The sequence below is a fragment of the Piliocolobus tephrosceles genome, chromosome 7 (assembly GCF_002776525.5).
Source record: "Piliocolobus tephrosceles isolate RC106 chromosome 7, ASM277652v3, whole genome shotgun sequence".
Classification (NCBI taxonomy): domain Eukaryota; kingdom Metazoa; phylum Chordata; class Mammalia; order Primates; family Cercopithecidae; genus Piliocolobus; species Piliocolobus tephrosceles.
This window is the reverse complement of record NC_045440.1, coordinates 82005289-82017475: the sequence shown is the minus strand read 5'-3', so window position 1 is coordinate 82017475 and position 12187 is coordinate 82005289. Positions and strand designations below refer to the sequence as shown.

The 12187-nt window shown below is 40.9% G+C and overlaps 1 protein-coding gene across 4 annotated transcripts in view; it reads left to right on the top strand.

Annotated features, from left to right (window-relative positions):
• The window catches only part of PAG1 (phosphoprotein membrane anchor with glycosphingolipid microdomains 1), a 143638-nt gene that overhangs the window by 27220 nt on the left and 104231 nt on the right, over window positions 1–12187 (top strand). The gene's annotated exons all lie outside the window — the stretch shown is intronic.

Sequence of the window (12187 nt, the reverse complement as noted above, 5' to 3'; positions counted from 1 at the left end):
GGTAGAGGAAAGATGGCAGAATATCTATAGACCTCAAAACCCAGGCAGTACACAATAGTGAGTTACCCTGGCTTTTCTTCTTTTTGCATCATATTTCCCAGAGCTCATATATTCCTTTTGTTTTTTTTTTTTTTTTTTTTGAGATGGAGTCTTGCTTTGTTGCCCAGGCTAGAGTGCAGTCGTGCCATCTTGGCTCACTATAACCTCCTCCTCCCGGGTTCAAGTGATTCTCCTGCCTCAGCCTCCCAAGTAGCTGGGATTACAGGCATGCACCACCATGCCCGGCTAATTTTTGTATTTTTAGTAGAGATGGGGTTTCACCATGTTGGCCGGGCTGGTCTTGAACTCCTGACCTCAAGTGATCCACCCGCCTCGGCCTCCCAAAGTGCTGGGATTATAAGTGTGAGCCACCACACCCGACTGAGATCCCATATATTCCTGATGAAGAAGGCAGCAAGCAGAAAACACCAACAGGCACATACAAAAACAAATAAGTAAAAGATGAAAAATCTGTTTTCTGAAACCAGAGGACCAGGAAAGGTAGAGCCTAGCAAAATGGAAAACTTTTAGATAATAACTGTTGTACTCTAGCCAAACCCCACAGGAAAAAAAAAAAAAAATGTGGCCTCACCCTACCAGCAAAAGCTGATAGGGAAGCCTAGACTTCCACCCTTGCCACCTCTAAATTGAGGGCTGAGGTGTCCTGAGGCACCCCAGCCCTCACCACTGGGTAGTGTCACAGAAAACTGAGTTGGGAGCCACGGCTTTCATTTCTGCTGCATAGTAACAAAAGCCTCCACCCCAACCCCATGTAAGTAGAAACTACATGCAGAACCTGGGTTTCTGCTCTCCCCAGTTCTTCACGGTAATAAGGAGCTCTTTTCCTCTCCGACTGTTGTGGTGTCAGTGAACATCATGTGGGAACCAGGAACACTGCTTCTCCCAGCCAGGAAGTATTGTTGGAGGCCCAATGGAGAGCCAGAACTCCCACCCCTACCTAGCAGTAAGAATGCGTCAGCCTCAGGTATCAGGGGAGGTGTAGTAGGGAACCTGATTCTACCCCAGTTATCAGGATAGCCAGCAATAATAACACAGTCTCCCCATTCCCTTGTTGGAGTGGTAACAGAGGAAAGCAACTAAAATAGAAAGTTTAAGTAAGATCCAGAGTCTCATAACATAATACCCAAAATGTTTCCATGAAAAAAATCGCTTGTTATACCAAAAACCAGAAAGATCTCACAATGAATGAAGAAAAAAAAAGGCAGTCAACAGAGGCCAGCACCAAAATGACAGGGATGTTAGACTTGTCTGCTAAGGATTTTAAAACAGCCATCATAAAAATGCATCATTGAGGAATTCTGAACATGCTGGATGCAAATGAAAAAATAGAAACTTCAGGAAATAAATAGGAAATATAATGAAGAACCTAGTGAGCATCTTAGAACAGAAAAATACAATAACCAAAATAAAAATCTCAGTTCGTGGGCTGGACAACAGAATGCAGGGGTCAGGGGAAAGAATCAGTAAAGAAAGAACCATCAAAATTATTCTGTTTCAACACTAGAGAGAAAATAGAATATAGAGCCTCAAGGACCTGTGGAACTACACTTGACATCTACCTCTTGTGTCATTAGAGTCCATTAAGAAGCATAGGAAGAGGGAGGGGCTGGAAAAGTACTTTAGAAATCATAGCTGAAGACTTGCCACATTTAACAAAAGACTGAAACCTACAGATAAAAAGAGATGAGCGCAGTAGGCCGAATAATGGCTCCCCCACCAATGATGTTCACGTCTTGATCGCCAGAACCAGTAAGCCAGGTTCTTTTTTTATTTTTATATTTTAATGTGGTAAAAGGGATTTTACAGAGGTAAGTAATTTCAGGATTTTTTTTTTTTCTTTGTGAGACAGAGTTTTACTCTGTTGCCCAGGCTGGAGCACAATGGCAAAGTCTTGGCTCACTGCAACTTCTGCCTGCTGGGTTCAAGTAATTCTTGTGCCTCAGCCTCCCGAGTAGCTGGGACTACAGGCATGTGCCATCATGCCCGGTTGATTTTTGTATTTTTAGTAGAGATGGGGTTCCGCTGTGTTGGCCATGCTGGTCTTGAACTCCTGACCTTAGGTGATCTGCCTACCTCGGCCTCCCAAAGTGCTGGGATTACAGGCGTGAGCCACCACACCCAGCCAAGGATTTTGAGATACAGCAGTTGCACTCCTCAGCATTTAATCCCAGAGAAATAAAGATACATTCTCACAAAAACCTGTGTATTAATGCTTGTAGCAACCTTATTTGTAATAGTCAAAACTGAAAATAACTCAAATGTCCTTTAATGGATGAGTGACTAAACAAACCAGTACATCCGTATCATGGAATACTACTCCAATACAATAAAACAGAGGAGCTATTGATACATGCAACAGCTAGTGTGAATTTCTAGAGAGCCATGCTGTGTGTGTAAGGCCAGTCCCAAATGGCTACATGTAACATGACTCCATTTATATAACATTCTTTAAATTATAAAATCATACAGATAGAGATGAGATTCGTGATTGCTAGGAGTTAAGGATGTGGTAGGGGCAGGAGGGAAGTGGGTGGGCCTACAGAACGGCAGCATGAGTAATACTTGGTGATGGAAGTGTTCTATATCTTTCCTCTATCAATGTGTATACCTTAGTTGTAATATTGTATTATAGTGTTTCAAGAAGTTACCAGTGAGGGAAACTGAGCAGTGGGTACGTGAGATCCCTCTTTATTATAAGTAATGGCTTGTGAATCTATAACTAAAATTTTAAAATTTAATTTAAAAACTAAAATAACTTTTTTAAATGTCTTGTAACTACATCAATTTGAAAACACGATGCTATATCATATATAAAGAACTTTGCATATCCAAGTTCAGAAAGATGTTAGTACAAAGTTGCCTGTTCTGAAGTCTGGTTTTTTTTTTTTTTTTTTTTTTTTGCTTGGAGATTGGGAAGGAAGGTAAGGGATTCTGTTTTATCAATCATATATGTTAAAAATAGATAATATTTGTTAACTCCTAAACACCCTGTGAGGTCAGCATTATTGTAAAGAAAAACACACTGAGACACAGGGAGGTGGAATGATTTGCCCTGATGAGTAGTGAGGCCACATTTGGACTCGACAGTCTGGTCCCAAAGTCTGTATCCTTTCTTAGTGACTATACTCTTTGGCTTATCTGCATAGACTATTAGTATCCAAGTATCTTTCTGCAGCAGGACACTCACCTCAGAAAGTTTAAGCACTCTTCCTAGGTCACAGAGTCATAGCTGTGGGACTGAAAGTCAAGACCTTTCCTATCAAAATCCCATCCTACTCACACCTGGGAGAAACCATATTCCAAATGGCCCTCAGACCTGATCCTCAAGCATATTTTGTCTGCCCACTTAGTGCTGGGCAGTAGATTATTCACATTAGCCGTATATATTTAAACATTGTGAGATATATAAAAATCCAGGCTTCTAGCTTCTCAGGAAAAATAAGAAAATCTGCCAACACTGGGTTTACATTCTAAATTCTCCCAAAGGTGTTAGATATAGGATGTTTAGGGACTGCCTCTTTAATTGAGGTTGTTTGCCTCTGTCCTTACCACTCCTTACCCAGAAACCACAGCCAACCATCAGCTGGTTTTTATTGTGCAACACTGTTGTTTTTCTTAGAGTAGAGGAAATGCCCCTGCCCACCTCACACCAAATCATGGCTTTAACGTTTTACCTTTTATCTTGGCAATTTGGGTGGTTGTATTCTTCCTGATTATAAACTACTTAAAGTTATATTTCTGAAAATCTCCATTAGTGAATTTGCAAGACTCCCCTAGAATTGAAGGTGCTGAAATCACTACTCTATTGATTAGTCACTAAAACAAAATAGGCATACAGGAAATAGAATATGTCTCCTTCAATATTTCTTAAATTAGAAATTATGAGTATTGCACTGTTTATCGCTACAATTGCTTTAACATTCCTTTCTAGAGACTTTCTAGTAGTTTATCTGGAGATTCAATGAGGTGCTTATAAATTGATTTTGTGCCAGGTGCAGTGGCTCATGCCTAAAATCCCAGCACTTTGGGAGGCCTTGACGGGAAGATCACTTGAGCCCAGGAGTTTGAGACCAGCCTGGGCAAGATGGCAAAACTCAACCTCTACAGAAAATTTTAAAAATTATCTGGGCATGGTGGTATGTGCCTATAGTCCCAGCTACTTGGGAGGCTGAAGTGGGAGAATCACTTGAACCTGGGAGGTTGGGGCTACAGTGAGCCATGGTCGTGCCACTGTACTCCAGCCTGAGCAACAGAGCAAGACCCTGTCTCAAAATAAATAAATAAATAAATGAAATAAATTGATTTTGCTTCATGGCATGTGATATGCATTATAATAATAAATATTTCTTCTCTGTCTAGCTTTCTACTGAAGTATTTTTGGTTCTACAGTTCAAGGCCCCTCCAGCCCTATTGGCCTTTCTCTTAAGGGGCCCAACTCTGAGTGTCTCTCCTGAGTCTCATATGCTCAGTCTGAAATAGTTGACCAAGTAGGAAATGGAAGTAAAGAATTTCACAGAAGGGGAATTTGCCATGAGGGAGGGGTTAATAAGTTATTCCTGTTGATAGCCTTTGTAGTGCCTAGCACATTCTCGTTACAGAGTAGACTCCCAGAAGTGAAATGATTATGTTTGACGTTGAACTCCTAAGTAATTCATATTGTCTGAGGATAATAGTCCTGCAAATTATATTACAGTCAGAAGTGTTTTTGGTTTCTTCTTTCCAATCGAGGAGTAGATGACTGGAGGCTATCTTGTTTGCGTGAGTGGTGTTCGGATGACCTTCCAGGCTGGGCATGTGATTCCTGAAGAAGTGGCTACTTGTTGGCTCCCGTATTAATGCAGAAATTAGTGTTTGAGCTGATAGGAAGTAAGAAGGGGAAATCAAGGTATGGAGAGGCTGCTTGGGATGGAATCTGTAGACTCTTCCTGTCCGACTTCTGGTTGCTAATCTATGTTATCGTTACTGAAAGGGGAGGCCTGCGAAGGTTGAGTCCTGGCTAGGATTTCACCAGAGCAGGAGATCAGTGACTTCTTAGCTTATAATTCCACTGTAGATGGAACTCTAGCATTTGCAGGCAAGACGGAAGATAAGGAAGTGGGTGAAGGGGTGAAAAATGAAATAAATATTGAATAAAGCGCCTGTACTCTGGAACCAGACCGTGTGTTTTTAGTTTCTGCCTCACTCTGCCATACTACTGTGTAACCTTGAGCAAATAAGTGATCTTTGAATGCTTCAGTTTTCTCGTGTGTGAAATAGGAATAATAATAGTGTTTCCCTCATAGTGTAAATAGCCAGTAATTAGCAGCATCTCTGCACTGGACAATTTTTTTTTTTTTTTTTTTTTTTTTTTGGTCAATTGCTCTTTTTATTCTGTACCTACAGTGTCATCTAAATAGCCTGTCCCTTAGTGTATGGAGTCAGGAGCATAAGAAGAAATTTCGAGAAAATAAGGAAGGATAAAGGAATAATAAGCAAGAATAAAGGATTGCCTGCATTTGAGGTCCTTGTCAATGCGTGTTTTCTCCAAAGAAAACGTGTCTGTTTTCCAAAGAAACCTAGGCATGTCTCTTTGGAGAACCTGTTTCCAACCTTAGATGATTTTTCAGATTCAGTCTGTGTGCTAAACCCAAATCTTCTCATTTCCAAAGTACATCTGTTTATGACTTATAATATGTTAGGAAGGTATTTTGCCCTGGTGAAGAAGGCCTTAGTTCTTATCCCTACTTAACTAAGGGATAGAGAAGAAAAACCTTCAAATTACAATGAAATTGATTGACCTCAATTCTTTTTAGATATTTGTCTCAAAATGTCTTTAGTACTAGGTTTTAATACTTTTGCAGTTGATTTTATTAAACAGATTAAAAGTGTAAGCCCACTTAACTCAATAAATAAGTATATGAAAAGTCACATACAACTAAGTACTTCAAACCCAGAAATTCTGGCACTGAAGGAGATAAACTAGCAGACACCTTCTATGTACTTTCCTACTTCTGTACCTCAAGACATTTGCTGAGTACATTTATAACAATGACCATGTCAGAAATAATACATGGATTTTTATTGATCCATTTCATTTACGTAGGTTTGATCCCAAATGATGGGATGATGTTCTCTTATGAAGGTCATGCCTTGAGGGAGAGGAGAGTGGCTTTTAAGTAAGCCTGTCCCCTTCTCACTCTCTTTGATAGGGTGGTCTCTCCCAGGGTTTATTTAAGAAGTGTTGGGACACAGGTCAGTCTGTCCTTGTCTCTAACCAATCTGAACATTTCGCTTTCAGCAAAATTTTCATATTATTTTCAAACCATTACTCCACATCTTGTGTTATTGATTTGGTTAATCTCTGCTGTTTTTAAGGCATATCTTCTTCAAGACAGCATTTTTCTTTTATATCCAACAAATTCCTTTCAGATTTCTAAATTAAAAAAAAAAAAAAAAAACTTAGTTGTGGACAAAAGTACAGCCAATCTCTTTACACCTGAAGAAATTAATGTTTTTTTTCCATAAAAGTTGTCATATGTTAAGAGGGTGACAATTAGTATTCAAATGTGAGTGAGGAAAAGAATAAAGACTGAGGCAAACAAATATTACCATTATTGCAGTGTTCCCTGCAATCTGTGGGTTGTTATTTATTTACAGCTTTGTTCCCATAGGCCCACAGAAGAGAAATGCAAGGAGGAGTACTCCTGAAGGAGAAGAGGCTGTAGAAGGTTGCAATAGAGAGCAGCAAATCCCAGGTCAGGGTATGGAAGGGCTTACAAATCATTTAGCTTGTCTGGGTCCCAAACTTTCTCAACTGTAAAGTGAAGCAGTTGAACTTGATAGTTCTCTAGTTGGTGCCTCTTAGACTTTAATGTACATCCTGTTAAATGTGCAGATTCTGACTCAGTAGGTCTGGAGTGAGGTCCAGGGTTTGCCTTTCTAATGAGTTCCTGGGTGGTGCCAATGCTGCTGGTCTGCAGATCACACACTGTTTAGCAAGCTCTGCACGGTTTCTAAGCTCAAGCTTCCATTAACTGTATGATTCTATGAATGTGCAGTCGGCTGACATTTTAGAAAAGACAGGAAGGTTTCATGAAACATGCCTACCATGGTATTAACCATTCTCATTCTTTATAATCATCTTCATCAAAAACTCTTTAAGTGCCTAATTATGCATAACAGCTTCCCATGCTTTACAAAAGAACTAAGTAGATTTGGTCTTTGCCTTATCAGACTTGACAACCTAAGACAGAGAAATATGTATAGAGAAAATAATAAATATTGAGGCAGTAATAAATATTGAATAATAAATGTTCACCCAGATATAGAACACAATAAAATTTTTTTAAAAGTATGTACTTAGCATGGACCCTAGGATATTTATTTTCTTACAGCTTGTCTTCCTTTCAAAATCTGAGGAACCAAAGAAGTTGCCCTATAATTTTTACATAAAAGCAAGAGATTTCTCTTTCTATTTTGCAGATGGGGGTTGGAAATGGGAAGATCAGTTTCTCAGGCTACTTTTAATGTTGTTGTTTGCTCTGTTTTGGCCTCACTGACTTAAAAAGAAATATTTTATTAGCCCTGAATGCCTAACCCTGATTACCATATGCAGATGCCTTGGCTAGACTTTGTGCTTCTCAGCACTGTGTGTGTATACAGGCTTATTAAATTAACCTCAGCTCCTCCTACCCAAGAACCGCAGGCCCGTCTAGTTACCCTCACACCATCCTTGGGAAGCAAAGGAGGCAGAGCTGGACATTGTTCTCTCTGAATCATGGGCTGTTAGGTGATGATGAGAAGGAAACTGGTGTGTCCAAAGCCTTGTGATAATTCACATGGGAAGCTTTGGATTTTGTTCTGTTTCTTCTGTACACATATGCATTTGCTGAACTGACCTGAGGACTTGATCTGTCTTGGTATGGGAAAGGATCAGATAAGAGGTCATTGCTGGCATTTTCTCCTGACAGCAAGACAGGTTCTGTTCCTGGAAGCCAGGTCACCAACCAACAGAGATTGTGTTCAGGTACCCATGGTGATGAGCCAGTTTGTTATAACTGTACCGCAGGTTAGCAGAGTGATGCCAAGATGGCTCATTTCATTGATTGTTGTAGCTTAGCAAGAGCTACACGAATTATCACAGATCTAGAAAATGGTCACATCTAAGCAAGGGTCTCTGTATCAAATATTTACCAATAGTGAGATTAGAGACCCTTGTTTACACCTTCTCAACTCAAGTAGGCACATATATATTTAGTAATGACTATGTGTATGCTCAGAGATGCGGGAATGCGGAGGGAGCTGTGTGTGCCACACTCTTGGGCTTTAGCTATGTGTTATCCTGTGTATGTGCGTGAGGAGCCACTGTGGAATCAGGTGCACTTGGGTTTGAAATTTGGCCCCACCATTCACTGGCTGTGTCATTTCACATTTCTAGGCCTCAGTTTCCCCATCTGTAGGACCGGCATAGCAATAGTATGAATCCCATAGAATTCTTGTGAGCATTAAATAAGATGAGGATGTATGGAATGTATAGCATGGTGTCTGCAAATAGTACTTGATGACTATTAGTAAATTGTAGTAAAACTCATATGTGACAGCATCTGAAATCATTTGTCTTGAAAGAAGCTAAAGATTCTAAATTATTTTACATGCAAGTGTTTGTACAGGAGGTTGCATCTGGGTTCCGGAAAATGTCACACTCTTTTTATTAGGAGTAAAGATTGTAAGGAGGCAAAGTCTCCATTAGCTAGACTCAACCTCTTTCACTCTAATGTTATATACAACTGTTTTCTCTTTTTTATAAAATTATAAAGAGGCAAGTCAGTCTACTCATACTAGAAGATACAAAACCCTGAATAATTATTATAGCAGGAAGCTAAACTTCTAAAAAGCCACACATGGCAATACTATACATTTTGCATTAGTGTCTTGGAATAGATCTGTATGGGTACATGGAATTACACAGGCTGAATCGAGGACACTAAGTATCTGGTTGCCTTCTCGCAGGCAAACTAGAGTGGAGATGGGTACCTGGTTGCAGGAAGTAAGGAGGTGCTCTTTTGCCTGCAGACAGGGAGGGAAAGCTAACCAACATTTGGAGGAGCAGCGTTCTTTGGGAAATTGAATTTTAAGCCTGAAAACCGTATCATAAGACTGCAAGGCCTGGCAGAACAAGAGCATCAGGCAGCTGGATGGAAACCCAAGAAACCAAAATGAGCAATTTAAAGTGGAGCTGTTTGAAGGGGAAACAGAGCCCCAGGGAATTTCCTAACCTCAGAATGCTATTCACTAGCCCTTTTTTATAGGGTGTCTGTGGCTTCTGGTTGCCTGCAAATTGAGCCAGCATGGTGCAGATGTGACAGTGGTTTAAGGCTGTTTTTTCCCGAATTTAGTGTGAATCACCTGGGGATCTTATTAGAATGCAGAGTCTGACTCAGTAGATCTGAGGTAGGATCTGAGATTCTGCCATTTTTAACAAGTCCCCAGATATTGTAGAAGCTGCTGGTCCTGGGGCCATACTTTAAGTAGCAAGTGTCTAATCCACTCTCTCCCCAACCATTCCATCCTCTGATCACCACCTTCTGTCTCCTATCCTCTGTACCTTAACTCCAACTATTCGTGGCCCACCAGTACTCACCATCCAGTGATCCTACTAATTTTCATTGTCTGTCACCCCTCCAGTTCTCCTTTCCTAGTTATCTAGCTTAGATTCCATGATCTCGTATTATAATTATTCTTTTGCATCCACCCTCAGGTTCTTTGCTGCTCCCTCTTTCATCATGATCCTCACTGGCAAAACCCCGACCTTGCGTAACACAGCTGTCTCCCCATGCCACATCTTCACCTACACTGGTGAGTGCGGCTGAAGGAGCCCACATCACTGTGCTCACAGGTTCCACTTTCACCTCAGCGGGTCCCTGTGCTGCTATTCTGTTTACTCTTCCCCTTTTCTGGATCATCTTCTTGTGCCCTCTTCTCAAACCTCAAATACCTCCCTCTCCATTCTCATTCTCAGCTAATAATCTTGCTGCCTTTCCTGGATCACATGTCTGCACGTGTGCCCACACCTGGCCGGTGCTCCCCTGCAGTGGGCATGGAAGCACCAGGCGTGCTGTAGCTCTCTGAGGGGTGCCCAAGGTGGGCACATGGAGGGGCCAGTGGAACCAGCCCCCTCTGACCTGCCTCACCCCAACCTTCAGGTCTGTGCTCAACCAACGTTTCCTCAGTGATGCCTTTCCTGACTCCCCAACTCAAAGCAGTGCCCACTCCCCAGGCAGTTGCTACCCCCATAGCGTCTCTGTGGTTTTCTTCAGTGATTATCACAGCTGTTCTGCTAGATGGTGGGTTTGTTTCCCACCTCCGCTAGAAAGATCCATGAGGACAGGGAATTTTGTCTTGGTCAATATCGAAACCCCCACCTAGAATAGTGGCTGACACATGGACATTCTCCTTAAAGAAAGTATTTGGATAGATACGAGCATGGGAGATGTGATTGTGTTTGGACAGAATCAGAGAAAGCCAACTAGGAAGAACTGCATGTCCACACATGTTTTTAAAAAGCCACTCCCGGTCTTTTTGAGTAGACAAGGCTAAGGAAGATCCCTGTTCAAGGATGCTTTTGGACCTGAATGTGCTGAATTTACTAGAGATTGTTGAGCCCACCAGGCCCTTCGGGGATCAAGAGGGGAAAGGACCAACGTCAAATTCTGTCTGAGAATCCTGTCCCTTGTCTCATTTGATGCTCTCAGAGAGGTTGGTAGTGTAAGTTAGGATTTAACCACCCGACACTGTTCTGCACTCCACAGCATTGTCATCCTCACTTAGGACACTAGCAGAGCTGTAACCAGTTCCATTTTACAAATCTGCAGGCTAAATATGGCTAATTCTCTGTGGTTTGAGGAAAAGAGATATATCATGGTTATGTGTAGGACTCCATGTGGGCCAATCATGATGAAAACAACCACAGGACAAGTTGGCAGTGGAAATGTCCTAAGATGTCACAGAATGAAGTTGATTGCCATGAAAATGTGTTGTGCTGCCAATCCTGTTCAACATAGTGTTGGAAGTGCTGGCCAGGGCAATCAGGCAGGAGAAAGAAATAAAGGGTATTCAATTAGGAAAAGAGGAAGTCAAATTGTCCTTGTTTGCAGATGACACGATTGTATATTTAGAAAACCCCATCGTCTCAGCCCAAAATCTCCTTAAGCTGATAAGCAACTTCAGCAAAGTCTCAGGATACACAATCAATGTGCAAAAATCACAAACATTCGTATATACCAATAACAGACAAACAGAGAGCTAAATCATGAGTGAACTCCCATTCACAATTGCTTCAAAGAGAATAAAATACTTAGGAATCCAACTTACAAGGGATGTGAAGGACCTCTTCAAGGAGAACTATAAACCACTGCTCAGTGAAATAAAAAAGGACACAAACAAATGGAAGAACATTCCATGCTCATGGATAGGAAGAATCAATATCGTGAAAATGGCCATACTGCCCAAGGTAATTTATAGATTCAATGCCATCCCTATCAAGCTACAAATGACTTTTTTCACAGAATTGGAAAAAACTACTTTAAAGTTCATATGAAATCAAAAAAGACCCTGCATTGCCAAGACAATCCTAAGCCAAAAGAACAGAGCTGGAGGCATATGCAGCCTGACTTCAAACTATGCTACAAGGCTACAGTAACCAAAACAGCATGGTACTGGTACCAAAACAGAGATATAGACCAATGGAACAGAACAGAGCCCTCAGAATTAATACCACACATCTGTAACCATCTGATCTTTGACAAACCTGACAAAAACCAGAAACGGGGATAGGATTCCCTATTTAATAAATGGTGCTGGGAAAACTGGCTAGCCATATGAAGAAAGCTGAAAGCATATGAAGAAAGCTGGATCCCTTCCTTACACCTTATACGAAAATTAATTCAAGATGGATTAGAGACTTAAATGTTAGAACTAAAACCATAAAAACCCTAGAAGAAAACCTAGTCAATACCATTCAGGACATAGGCATGGGCAAGGACTTCATGTCTAAAACACCAAAAGCAATGGCAACAAAAGCCAAAATTGACAAATAGAATCTAATTAAACTAAAGAGCTTCTGCACTGCAAAAAAAAAAAAAAAAAAAAA